This window comes from Heptranchias perlo, chromosome 31 (genome assembly GCF_035084215.1).
Source record: "Heptranchias perlo isolate sHepPer1 chromosome 31, sHepPer1.hap1, whole genome shotgun sequence".
NCBI classification, from domain to species: Eukaryota; Metazoa; Chordata; class Chondrichthyes; order Hexanchiformes; family Hexanchidae; genus Heptranchias; species Heptranchias perlo.
The window spans coordinates 13764909-13778689 of record NC_090355.1 but is presented as its reverse complement, the minus strand read 5'-3'; the positions used below and the strand labels follow the sequence as shown (position 1 = coordinate 13778689).

The 13781-nt window shown below is 41.9% G+C and overlaps 1 protein-coding gene across 2 annotated transcripts in view; it reads left to right on the top strand.

Moving 5' to 3' along the window:
• The first annotated feature begins 7649 nt into the window (after nt 1-7649).
• Nucleotides 7650-13781, top strand: part of zgc:162952 (PKc_LIMK_like_unk domain-containing protein) — an 81349-nt gene continuing 75217 nt past the window's right edge. The window contains exon 1 of one of the 2 annotated variants that reach the window (XM_067969591.1): nt 7650-7853. The gene's annotated coding sequence lies outside the window, so the exon portion shown is untranslated. Of the gene's footprint in view, nt 7893-13781 lie in introns of both variants that reach the window. The other variant, XM_067969590.1, reaches the window with a different exon arrangement.

Below are 13781 nucleotides of genomic sequence, written 5' to 3'. Positions count from 1 at the left end.
CCAGTACAATACTTGGAATGTACCAGTTTATTTTTATTCCCACCACCTTCTTGGAAAAGAAATAAGACAAAATATTAAATAATGTTGATACTAAATAAGTTTTTGTATCATTTAAAAGCAGATTGCTTACTTTAGCTCTGCCATTTCTTCCTCTCTGGAGGAGTACCAGGATAGTCATAGTTAATGCCTCAAGTTTTCTCAGCCAGAGATACCTCTCAGCAACTTAAATATAGTCTAAAGAATGTCAGAGAAATTATCCTAAGTGTGTCCTCAAAATGGAGTCATACAGGATGCTAGGAAAGGAAAGGGTTAATACTAATTAAACCATGAAGGCTTATACAAACAAAATATTCCTTACCAGAGATAGAAGACATGCCATCAAGACCATGGGCCCTGATACAGTTTCTTAATGGGGGAAGATATGTTCTGCCTTATCTGTGTCTGGGTGCGACCCCTTTGTTATCAAAGATCTGACAGAAGCTAGGCAGATAAAAAGTGACCTTGCATATCTACGTACCAGTGCTTCATTGACTTGGAAGTCATCAGGAGTACAAACAGTGCTGTGTAAGGTGATTGACACCAGAAGAGCTGAACTCTTCTAATACACGTCACTCAGATTGGTCAATGGAATTGAAGAGGTTTCTTTGGAAATTAAGGATATATAAGGTGGTGTTTTTCACACTAAAGTGCTCCGTTTTCAGTCCCCAGTCCTTTGATTCTTAGTTTAGTTCTAGTTCTTTAGTAATTCTTGTAGCAGTCTTGGTAGTAAAAAGGGTAGAAGTTTTTATCTAGAATATGTAGAAAGGTGTCTCTGTAAAATCAGAAAGTGCATCTCTGACATAGAGAGAAAGGTTACAGAACTTAAAAATTGTATGACTACACCAGCCAAATATGGCCAGATATAAATGTGTCACTTAGATGTACAAGTTTCTCTGAGATCAATGGAGGTGATATTTAAGCCAGCCAGTCCAGATACAGCTGCCAATGCAGAAGGTAAATGTACCCAGGAGCAGAGAATCCAGGAGGAATTGATAGCATCTCTACAGACAGAGGTTAATCACTATGCTATCTCAGAAGGTTAATATCATCCTTTCCGAGGAAGACAAAGGAAGTGTTCATCACCAGCTCGTAAGAACAAAGTCGTACAAGTTCTGGAAACATTGCTAACTACAAGCATCTAGACGTTGAGCTATTCAATAGAATGACTATCTAATGCTGTTAACTTGTCAGCTATCTAAGGAGTTCAATCCTGAATCAATTTATATCAAACTCAGACACTGATCTCAACTTTAAATTTAGAATCAGCAGTTAATGCTGATTTATTGTGACATAACTGTAACCGCTTACATATTTTGTTAATTAACCCCATCTACTAATTATCTGTATACTTAATGTTTAAATGCTGTTAACTGTGATTCTAAGGTTAATAAACAAGTGACTTTGTTGTCTGACTTCTTTGATAATTGGCAAGAAAGGATTAATTCATTCATCAGTAGTCTGTGTGGATCCAGATGGGAGGTTAGAAATGTAAATGGTAACATAATCTGAACTGATGTAAAACAAATTTAGAGGCAAATTTAGGCATCATTAGCTCCTAGGCACAAACTGGGTGGTAAACCCAGTTGCTTGACAAGGAGTTAAAACTGAGTGACTAAGGGTTCATCTGGTGCCCATGATGAATATTCTTGTCAGAATATGGATCACAGTGTTCTTACAAGAATGAATCACTCATGCATAAATTCTATATTTTCAATTAATATAGATTTCCAGATTTTGCCGAAAGTTTAATTTAAATGTTGATCATTACACAACACAATTATTTTTTTATTTTCTGTCAGTTATTTTATTAAGCACATCGACAGTCAACGTATTAAGTTTATATGTGGCTGAATAAAAACAAAAATTGCAAATGCCTACCTCAGAACCTTAATAACAAGAAAACAAAACCCTCACAACATAATACAATTATGTTAAAAATGACGCAGCTACATTATTTGACTTAATTGCACAATCCCCGATGCATAATCTAAAGTGCAAAATAGATCCATTTTTGATCCATTAATAAATATGCAAACATGACCTACCTGATTCAATACATTTATTTACATAAACTACAATTTGCATTGTAGTTGGCCTTCAAGTTTATTCCGCCTGCTTATTTGCAAATGTTATCTATTCTAACCAGCAAAATTTAAAATACCCTCTGATCTGATAGGAAAACATGCTGTAAGTCTGGAAATAATTTTTAAATCACGACACTGCTCCATTGTTTCAGTAATTAGTGCTGCATTCCTTAAAATCTTAAAATTGAACCGAATACGGAAATGTTGGAGTATTTCTTTCCCTTTCATATCAAAATAATAAATGTATTATACATGCATTTACAATTTCGCTATCGAACAGCGGAAATCTTCTCTCGATCATTTTTCTTTTCTAATAGATTAAATTAATTTCAGTGGAAGTAGAATATTGCGTAACTGCTTACGTCGCTAGTTGGAAGATTGCGCAATTAAAGAGAGGTGTCGTATCTGGCATTCAAACCAAACCCTGAGAATTACCAAGTGTGACACATATCGTGAGTTTTTATGAGTGTCTTCCACGTGAAAGATGTGGTGGCAATCTAGGGATCCTTCCGAATGAAGTGGTGTTTGAAAACAGAAGAGCTGAAATATGTTTGCTCAGTAGCTAGTCTGGTGGAATGATCCAGATGTGCAGAAAAATATCTCAAATCACTGCCATATGCTAAAAGGTGACAACTCAAAACGATCCCACTTCATTCTCCTACTGAAAAAACTACGTTTTTCTTAGACGTGCAGAAAGATAGAAGAGGCCATGCATCAAGAATAGATCTCCAGATTTTGCCCAAAGTTTTGGAAGTTTCCACCCCTTTCTAACCTGTTATTCGCCCAAATATTTTTAAAGATCTTAACATCCTGTCAAGTAACATCTTTAAAGTAGAGCTGGGTGAAGATCTGGTCAGAAATGGGATGGTTGCTTTTAAAGGTCACATGTAAGAGAGCTCCACAATGGTTCAGTGGGTAGCGCATATGTGGTGTAGCACAGACCAAGAAGGTTCTATTTCTTGCTTGTGCTGATCTCAGTCAAGGAGTCATATGGAATGAATACCCTGCTAGGCCTGTATAGAATCAGATGCCATTGACAGATACTCCACTTACACCACCGTAGAACTGGACGGAACTGATGCACTCAAAGAACAAAATGTCAACATAGTAAAAAAGATCCTACCCATCTCCAGTCCAACCATGGAAATGGGCAAATATTAAGCAGCACAAGTTTCCATTACTGAGTGTCAAACTGGGAGCAAACATGCATAGCAACAATAGAAGTGAACAAATTGCCACACTGTGGTGTAGCTTTCTTAAAGGGCCATTCATTTTAAATGCAAATAACCCAGATTGATTCACAATGAATTTGATGAATAGTTGAAGTATGTTCTAATTTGGTTGATTTAAATTCAGAAAACATTTTAACACTGATTCCCATGAACTATTTGAATATTACAAAAGAGCTTGTATTAGATTTTCAGCATACGGTTTAACTATAACACAAACTCAAATTCAAGAATGTAATAAAACCTATTTTGTTTCTTTTCAAAGCTGTATCTAAATGTACTTCCTCCATAGGAGCAGTGTCAGGAAACAAAGAGCACATATTGTATGGTCAGGCATTGTGCACTATGTTCATGGCTGTCTTGTATCCTTTCAAATCACTCAATTGATGGCTTACATATCCTCTGATCCTTTTTCAATAACTCAAATGTTTCAGGGCTTTGTCCAATTGCTCACTCTGTACATTAGATCAATAACCTTCTTCACTTATCATCCAACCCTGTCTATTATCTTGCTGATTATTCTACTCTATATTCATCAACTTCCTTCAGGGTGCACACCCTCAATGTTCACAACCTCCAACCAACTTACAGTAGAATCGATGAATCACTACATCTTGATCTCTGCCATGCCTCCTTTGACAGCTGCCTTTTAGCTCCACTGAGCTCTCTTCCTTTCCCTTCACTTCAAGCCTCTGCCCATTCCCCAACACCTCCACGTCTCTCTCCTCCATCCCAGCATCACTCAATTCCCCACCCTGTGTTACTCCTCAGCTGATCTTCTACTGCTGTCCTCGGCAAGTGTGCCTCCTGGATGCAACCACAGATTTCCTCCACTCCATCTTAGGTATCTGCCGCAGCACTGGTCACTGGCTCTTCCAGAATGGTAACCCCAACTGCCTCATATCCCATTCCCAGCAAACATTCTACTCAAATCACTTCCAGGGAGTTCACCTCTATTCTCTTCCCCATCCCTATTTTCTCCCCCACTATGTGTGATGGTCTTCTAGCATTGTTCCTCTAGTATTGCCTTGCACAAACTTCTCTTTGTGGTGAAGGCCTTTGTCATCCACAACCTCATCGCAGATAAGTGTTTTGACCTCCTATGCTTGACAAGAGCCTGGATTACAGATGATAAGCCAAAGCTACCCCAGGGCTGTACATTCTGCCACATCCCTCACCCAAATTGGTGCAGCAGCACTGTGTCTCTCATTGCCAAGTCAATTTTGGCATCTCTCCCTACTCCTTATGCACCTTTTCCCTTTTCAAGCACCTTACTTTCTTCCATTACTCCTGCCTTAAGATTTTTTATCATCTACGACACTCGCAAGCCTCACAGAGATTTCCCTGCCTAGATCTCTTTCCTTCTTTCTTCCCTCAGCAACTAAGCAACTCCTCATCCTACCTTGATTCCACTTGTTCCCTCTCCTTTAATTTCTCTGTGTTCCTTCAACATAAATTCCCCCACTCTTCATATAAACTCCCCCACTCATATCCATGTTGACTCCATCAACATGTCTTGTGGCCTCACTACCTCTGAGGTCTTGATCACTGACAAGAAAGAAAGAATTTGCACTTATATAACATTTGGATGTTCCAAAGCACTTCACAGTCAATGAATTACTTTTATAGTCACAGCAGCCAACTTGTGCACAGCATGGTCCCACATACAGCAAATGAGTTAATCTTTTGGTAGTGTTCATTTGTTATCTCCAATTTCCACCCCATCTCCCTCACCATTCACTTCTCCAATCTCAACAACCTCACCCTCCTCCCTTGGGAAAAAACATTTTCCTTACTCCCTCATGTCTCTATTGTCTGACTCCCAATTCCCCTTCTGTGGTGCTCTACCCATCACAACACCACCCCACTGTTGACCTGCTCAAAGCTCCCTTAGTTCTGCCTTCAACAACCAGGCTAAGATGGAGGGTCTGAATTTTTTTGGAGGGCTGGTCAGTGTATTTGGGGATTACTGTAACTCCTAAGTATTTGAAGTCAGATTGTGATTATGCAAAAGGTTAGGTCCCCTGAATATATTGGAGGATATCCTGCATGAGGGATATTGTCTCCATTTTGGAGAGGTTAAGAATGGATCCAAAAAATCTAAAGGAGGACATCATCAGAAAACAATATTTTATGTTCAGCTTCTCCAATGGATGCCCAAGCTTGTTCTGATGCTTACAACAGGGCTCTTTGGCCAATACAGAGAAGGAGGTATAAGGGACATGCATGTCTCGTCCTTCAGTGGAGGATAACTGCAGGAGTTTTGGAGAACACAATGGATGTGGGATTGGAGCACAGGATTTGAATCCTCTTCCAGAACATGCCACCAAAACCCATTCGCCTTAATGCTGCAAGAAATATACTCCCATTCCCCTCAGTCAAATGTCTTCTCTGTATCCAGGAAGTGTATTAGGTCAGGTGTGTTGGTGCCATTAGAATGGTGCACAATGGTAAATAGATATCTGGTGTTGTCCTCTGAGTATCTCTCCATAAAACCTCTTACATCAGTGTGGACTTGAGCAGGATGACTGCAACCAGTCTGGTGGCTAGGATCTTGGCCAGTACTTTATAGTTGGTGTTGAGTATGGATATAGGATTTTGGATGAACAGAGGATGGGATCATAGCCTTTTTTTGTCTTGTTGTACCACTGAGGCATGAGTCCCCTCTCCAATTTTCCCTGTACCCTTGCTGGGGGCTTGACAGGATAGATGCTGAGAGATTGTTTCCCCTGGCTAGAGAGTCGAGAACTAGGGGGCATAGCCTCAGGATAAGGGGTCGGCCATTCAAGACTGAGATGAGGAGGAATTTCTTCACGCAGAGGGTTGTGAATCTTTGGAATTCTCTACCCCAGAGGGCTGTGGATGCTGAGTCATTGAATATATTCAAGGCTGAGATGGATAGATTTTTGGACTCTAGGGGAATCAAGGGATATGGGGATCTGGCGGGCAAGTGGAGTTGAGGTCGAAGATCAGCCATTATCTGATTGAATGGCTGAGTAGGCTCGAAGAGTCATATGGCCTACTCCTGCTCCTATTATGTTCTTATGTAACTCCCTCCCAATGTTCCTCAGATGAGGAATTGAGTTGAAGGGAGTCAAACCTAAATCTCTGCCCATTCCATACAGAGTGTTAGTGGGCTCGGTGATGCCACACTGCTCAAGATACTTCCCATTAAAAGTAATACCCTGTACCTTACCTTACCTATCCAACCTGTGAACACCCCCCCCCCCCCCACCACACACACACACACACACACATATATAAACACAATCTGCTACTTAAAGCCCAGGCATTTCAATCCTCATTGATAGATAAATCAACCAAGATCTGTTAATATCAGCGATATATTAATGAGAACCTGAATTGAAACGTTTTTGTGGATGCAAGCTCCATGGTACAGCACCTACGCTACCTGAATCAACAACAACTTGCACTTATATAATGCCCTTAACTTAGTAAAACGTCCCAAGATGCTTCATAAGGGCAATGAGACAAAAACTGACACTGAGCCAAAGAAGGAGATTTTAGGACAGATATCCAAATGCTTGGTCAAAGAGGTAGGTTTTAAGCAGAGCCTTAAAGGAGGAGAGTGAGGTGGAGAGGCAAAGAGATTTGGGGAGGGAATTCCAGAGCTTAGATCCTAGATGGCTGAAGGCACGGCCGCTAATGGTGGGGCGAAGGATGTCGGGGGTACACAAGAGGCCAGAGTTGGAGGAACGCCGTGCTCTCGGAGGGTTGTAGGGCTGGAGGAGGGTGTAGAGATAAGAAGGGGCGAGGCCATGGAGGGATTTGAACACTAGGATGAGAATTTTAAAATCTAGGCGTTGGTGGAGCTGGAGCCAATGTAGGTCAGCTAGTACAGGGGCGATGGTGAACGGGACTTGGTGCGAGTTGGGATACTGTCAGCAGATTTTTGAGATGAGCTCAAGTTTATGGAGGGTGGAAGACAAAAGCTTGTACACAATTGTCTTACAGGTGCATCTATTTTGGGTGTAGTCTTATCGGTTATATTTTATTTGTAAATTTTTTCAAAGAGACTCACATCAAGCACACATCAACAAATAAATACACAGGTGTATTTGGTTTGAGGGCGATTTGCTGCTGGATCTCGTAGTGAATGGCTCTGGAAGTACAGCCTCTCTCTCTGTGTGACATGCGCTGATTACACCGATCCTGTAATCTGACCCTGTTCTTGTGAACGGCCACAGCTCACCCAGAGTTTCTAGGACAACCTCCGAGAGCAGCCGGGGAAATGCAGTGCATGCATCACAACTAGCAGACCCCGGAGGACAGGGCTAGTCAGCGTCTGGGAATAACGGGGTGAGCACATCGTAAATGGGATCACAATCGTCCGCCGCAATGCATCGAGTCCAAGAAACCTTTGGAAAGTGGAACTGAATCGGGAGGTGATCGGGAAGGGTTTTCCATCAAGGACATTTGAAACCGAGCCTTAAATCAACTTGAGACAGGAACAAGAGTCGCCTCCCAGCCGCTGGCCACAGTGAGTGGATCATCTGTGTCTTGTACCTTGCCATCTAGGGTACGTTAAGAATCCAGCTTTCAGCTTGGGTGCAGTGCTCCCAAACTTAGTGTGATTGCCAAGTCTTGTGCCTCCCACCCCCCAACCAGGGTTTCATTTCTTAGCCTCCAGTCTTGTAAGATGAATGGGGTAATGGGGGGGAGGGGGAGGGGGAGGGGGAAGTTTTCCTATCATCAGAACAGTATACAACGTATATATGTAATTTTACGTAGAATTTTCACGGTTATAACAAAGTCTTTTTCTATGATAATGATCAGGCGTGGTAGTTTTATATCAGTGTAACTGATATAAAACTACCCTGTAACTTTAGGAATGTAGAAACAGAGGTAACGAAACATTTTGGAGTCAGGTCTAAATCAGGTCAATACAATTAGTATCTGCACGGTTCAATCAATAAATTGGACACGATTGCTGTGGGTTGATTAGAAACACAATTGCGAATTTTTTCTATACCGATTTGCAGATAACATTTTGCCACATTAGTGATTTTATAATCTGCCACTTTTCAGGGCAGCAACTGAAGAGAAACAGCATCGACGCATCAGGGTAGCTGGGCGGGGTGAGCAAGGTGAAGGTGCCAGTTGTAAATGTACCGGCGGCCTCTTTAATATTTAATTTCACAACGGTAGCGATCGCCAGCATGCATTATGTAGATCCATGTATGTATATGATATAGAGTTGCCACCTTTTTCCCGGTCCAATATGGGAATTTGGCAAATCCGCTGACTCCACCATTTAAATGTGGCAAATCATATTTCAAATCTGTGAAAACCAATTACAGGATGTTGGGCGAACAGGAGATTCATTATCTCCCAATGATAGCTTGATGACGACAGAAATTACAATTCCATAACTACAACCGATCAGCATTTTAAAAACTGGACTTTTGTCAGTTTACATTTTAGAAATTTTCCAAACACCCAACTCCAAAACTGGATTGACGGCAACCCTGATTTCATAAAGTATGAACATGTACTCAGAAAATAAACCCAACAGTCATTCCAAATTCATAATTGGCATGGGTCAGATGCCAATAGGGTATGCACCAATCCCAACTATCCCTCTCATTATCCTGACAATGTAACCCCAGCACAATTTATGCAGAGTTTCTTCTACTGTACTGTGCCATTTCTGTTACCCACACACTGTTCTTGTGGCCTCTTGGGGAGTTGGTTGAATTGCTGTAGTTCTAATTAGTGTTTAACTAACTCAAAGGCACTTTTGTTCTCTTAGCTTCTCTACTCTGAACTGAATATGCTTCAGTGTTGGCTTCACTTTGGATCTTTAATAGTTGTCAGAGTGGAGACCAAAACCCTGCAAGTCCAGATGATGATTCAAATGCAGATCACAAAGGCGAAATCAAAGCCACCCAGTCCCACAAATATCATGTATTGGTATCTGTGGCAGATGTAGGGATTACCCAGACTAATGGCAAGCTTATATTGCACAGAGCTGCTTCAAATGCAGAGCCTCCCAGTAGTGTGGAATCTGTCCTGTTCACATTGTCGGGTAGATTTCAGAGCACCAGCGGCAGTACAAAATTCCACGTGTGCGTTTGTTGAAAGTTGCAGTCGTGACTCTAATTTTCTGGTCGCAGACCTTTTCTGCTGTCAGGAGATGGATCTGTACAACAACACGAAAACCACACTTCTGCCCTCAATGGGTAGACTAAGCACTCAGCCCACCCATGGCCAAAAAAAATGTGCGAAATGCAGAGTCCAGCAGCACTACTGACACCCATTTAGGCATGCTGCCAATGGCACAGTGCCTTGAGTGTTTAAAAATGACCTCTTGAGGTGGTAATCAGTGTCGCAGTGGCACTAGTACCACATCATTTATATTACAATGCTGTTGCCAAAGTCAGCACAGTCCCTAGTGTCAGTACTGTGGTAAAATGTAGCTTTATATTAACATTAGATCAGCAGAACAGGCCCATTACTAAGTTACTTGGTCTTTATTATTTATGATATAACAATCAATTGAGCTGTTTGGGTATTTTAAGAATTGTAAATAATTGGCTGCATATTGTATGTTCAATATGCAGCCAATTATTTACTTTCTCCACAAAAATTTAGTATATCTAAATAGTTCAGTTCTTTAAATGTTAAAGTTAGTAAACAGATTATTTTTTTTAAAATGGAAATGCTTGTAAAACTGAATATATGGATGGACTCACAGACACCAAATGTTGCCTGATATGTGCTCAACAATTCTATGTGAAATATTGATCCTGCTGTATCTGATGTAAAGCTGTAGGTGGAGCTGAAATTACTTTTTAATGGGCACATATTACAATCATCACACATTTAGTCTTGCCAATATAGAAGTTGACAGGATAGAGGGTTGGGAATTGAAGGACATCGTTGATTTAGAAAAAAGTATTTATTGTAACATCAAAGGAAGGGTGCAATAAGAAACCTAGTATGTTCTATATAGTAACTAAGGGGGAAAAAACCTCAAAGCTCTGGACCAGCATCAATACAAAGCAATTCCTCCTTGTCAGTTAAAGTTTGAGGAGGATGTTGGTGGTGAATGGGAACATGCACTCTTAGGTAATGTCAGCAGTATAGAATGCTAACTCCATTACAAAGACAACACTGTGTTCTGAGTAACAGGCCTTGCATTCAGCAAAACCAAACAAAAGGGATGTGAAGCAAAAGGGGGCAAAGAAACTGCTGCAGATGAGCTCACTGGTGATGTCAATGAACAGTTTCAAGGCAGGAATCTTGAGTTGATACAGGACCATGATTAAATAAAAACTTACGGCTATAATGAATAACGTAGCAGGTTTTCTGCTGAGTAGAGGACAGAAAACTAATTAAAAACTGGGCAAGAGAATAGCGCTTTAATTTATTTCATGTTCCCATTCCACCACAACATCTGCTGGATCATTCACTTTAACCTTTAATACATAGTTCGGGAGAAGACCCCTTAAGGATTTTTAAAGTCAGTTGTGCTGGAGGAAACAAGCATTCTAGTCACTTCCAGTGTGTATTTCTTTTACATTAGCTGTCACAGTGGAGGGAATTAAACAAGCCAACCTCACATGTTTTTTTTAAGTATTAAAGTAGGTGGCCAACCAAATGGAGATAGCTTCTCCGATGGTTCAATGAGTGAACAGTCTGTGGAGTATTACTGAGCCATAGAAACGAGGAACCAGGTCAAAACCCTGATCTGTACTGAGTTAACTGATCTCTAAGAAGTAGCAGTGGAAGTGCTATAATTGGATTTAGTGTCCCAGGCTGCAGAGGGGAGAAAAAAGAACAGCCAGGGTTCTCATCTCTACTGGAAAGTGTGTGAATGAGCGTGTGTCTTCAGGATTGAGTTCAAAAGATCAAAAAGGATGTCAAAACTCACAATAAGGATCATGCTCAAAGACTTGATTGAGGTAATGGAGAGTGATCTGTCCTTGTAGAATTGTACCTCATCAAGAGTCACAGGGGGAAAAATTGGATAGGGGCCATTTTTGGGTGTAGGTAGTGTGATGTGCTATTACCCCATGCCCAATGGTCCCTGCGCAGGCAGGACTCAAGTTTCGGCCCACCCGAGGACTTACCTGCAATCAGCGTTCCATTCCAGGCCTTGCACGTGGAATCAATGCAATTTGCATTTTCCACCACCAGGGGAGTTCAATCTCTTAAAGAGAGGATGTTTCTTAGAAATCTCTTAAAGGTAGCTGGTACCTGTTATTTGCTGAAAATAACAGTCTACTCTCTGCACGGAGTCTGAACAGAGATCAGACATCGCACACATAAAACACAGATGCAGGTCCCATCCCTATGTTTACACACTGATGAGTTTTGTTAAAACATTGAATAAAGGTTGCGCACTACTAAATCCCACATCCTCCAATCTGCACGCCAGACCTCACCAATCTGCCGATCTGAGTTGGTACCAGGCTTGTGAGAGTGCATGCACCAAGGTTCTTTGCTGATGCACTAGAGACCTTAGTGCAAGAGGTGGACAGAAGGAGGGACATCCTATATCTGCAGGGGGTGGGGGGGGGTGCAAGAGGCCCTCCAGACATATACCCAAAAGGCAGTGGGAGGCAGCAGGGGACAAAGATAATGCCAGGCGCACAGCATCATGAACATGGATGCAGTGCAGGAAGAAGTTCAAAGCTTTGACATGAGTGGTCAAGGTGAGTGAGGTCAACTGTCAAGCCACCCACCCACAACTCACAGGCCACACACACTAGCAGCTATTCAACCATGACAGGCATATCATCCAGACACCCCCCCCCCATTTTCTTGCAGGAGAAGGTGGCGCATGTCAGGAGGCAGCAAGTGGCATTTAGCCCCTCGAGCCTGTTCCGCCATTCAATGAGATCATGGTGGACCTGTGACCTAACTCCATATATCCGCCTTAGCCCCATATCCCCTAATACCCTTGGTTCCCAGAAATCTATCAATCTCAGATTTAACATTCACAAGTGAGCTAGCATCAACTGCTGTCTGCAGAAGAGCATTCCAAATGTCTCCCACCCTTTGCGTGTAGAAGCATTTCCTAACTTCACTCCTGCACGTCCTGGCTCTAAATGTTAGGCCATGTCCCTGCTTCCTAGTATTGAAGTCTAGGAGACCTCAAAAAAGAGTTACAAATGTCTCGGCAGCCAGAAGCAATAATCCAGCCACTAACCTGTAAATCCTGCATGGTCCCTTTAAATAGCTCTGGTGGAGGGGTCCTCCAGGCACTCTAAGACACGTTCAGATGGTCAGGGTTAAGACTGTGCATTGAGTTGATCGTTAAGTACCAAAATGGTGTCTATCACTTTAAATCAGTGGCACACTGATTGAAGCCATTTTCTCCCAACTTTGCATGATTCCAGCATTCGTTATCTGCGCCTGCGCTAACTCCATACCAAGATGGTGTCTGGCGCACATCTCGCTAGAAACATGCATGCGAATTCAAGACGCCATCATGGATGTCGGAGAGGCTGTATAGCGCTGAAACAACGGGTGCTACATGGCCCAATTTAACGCCCACAGTCTTTAAGAGAGGAGGGGAGAAAACTGGGAGTGATAATGGCACCAGAAATGTGTTATTTTGCAGTAAATGTGTGGTCCAAGGTCCATTGTACATGATGTCACTGTAACAGACTTCATGGGGCATTTTTTCATCTACTGATGTAAGTCAGATCTAAATGGTTAAGAATTGGTGATAATCCTGCCGGAATGGTAAATGCTAATAGAACTCAAATTTCCTGAGTCAGCCTATTTGCACAATTGTTAACATATCCAGGTGCAAATTTTGGGATGGTTGTCGGGAGCACGCTGATAGCTACTGGAGAAAATTGTGTGTAAGTGAAATTTAAAGTTACAGACAATTAAAAGGAATCACAAGAGGGTGACAATTTCAGAAAGGGTGAAAAGATATCTCAACCAATTAGTAGCTTTTGTCAAGGCTGAAGGAACAGAGGATTAAGAAGTAACAGACAAGGTGAAGGAAAAGCAAACCTCGTGTGCCAGCATTGAGTGTGTAGGCAAGTAATGGAGCAGCCCAGGACCCGACCCTGTATTTGATGGCTGTTAAATGGAAGGGAATGCTGCTTAACATGGTTTATGAATGGGTTGCCATCTGTCCCACTGCATGGCATCATCACTATAAGTCCGCATTGCAGCCTTTCTGGAAGGAGGTGGCAGCAGGCCTGACTGGTGGTAGCAGCTGACTGGTATTATCACTGACCGTTGCAGCTCTATGGTGCATTTTAGCAGCAGAAATCTTTAAGACACTCCTTAAAACCCACATCTTTGCCCAAGCTTTTGGTCACCTTTCTGATATCTTTGGCTTGGTGTCCATTTATTTCCCCTTACACTTCTGTGAAGCGCCTCAGGACGCTTTTCTACATTAAAGGTGCTGTATAAATGCAAGTTATTATAGTTCTGCATA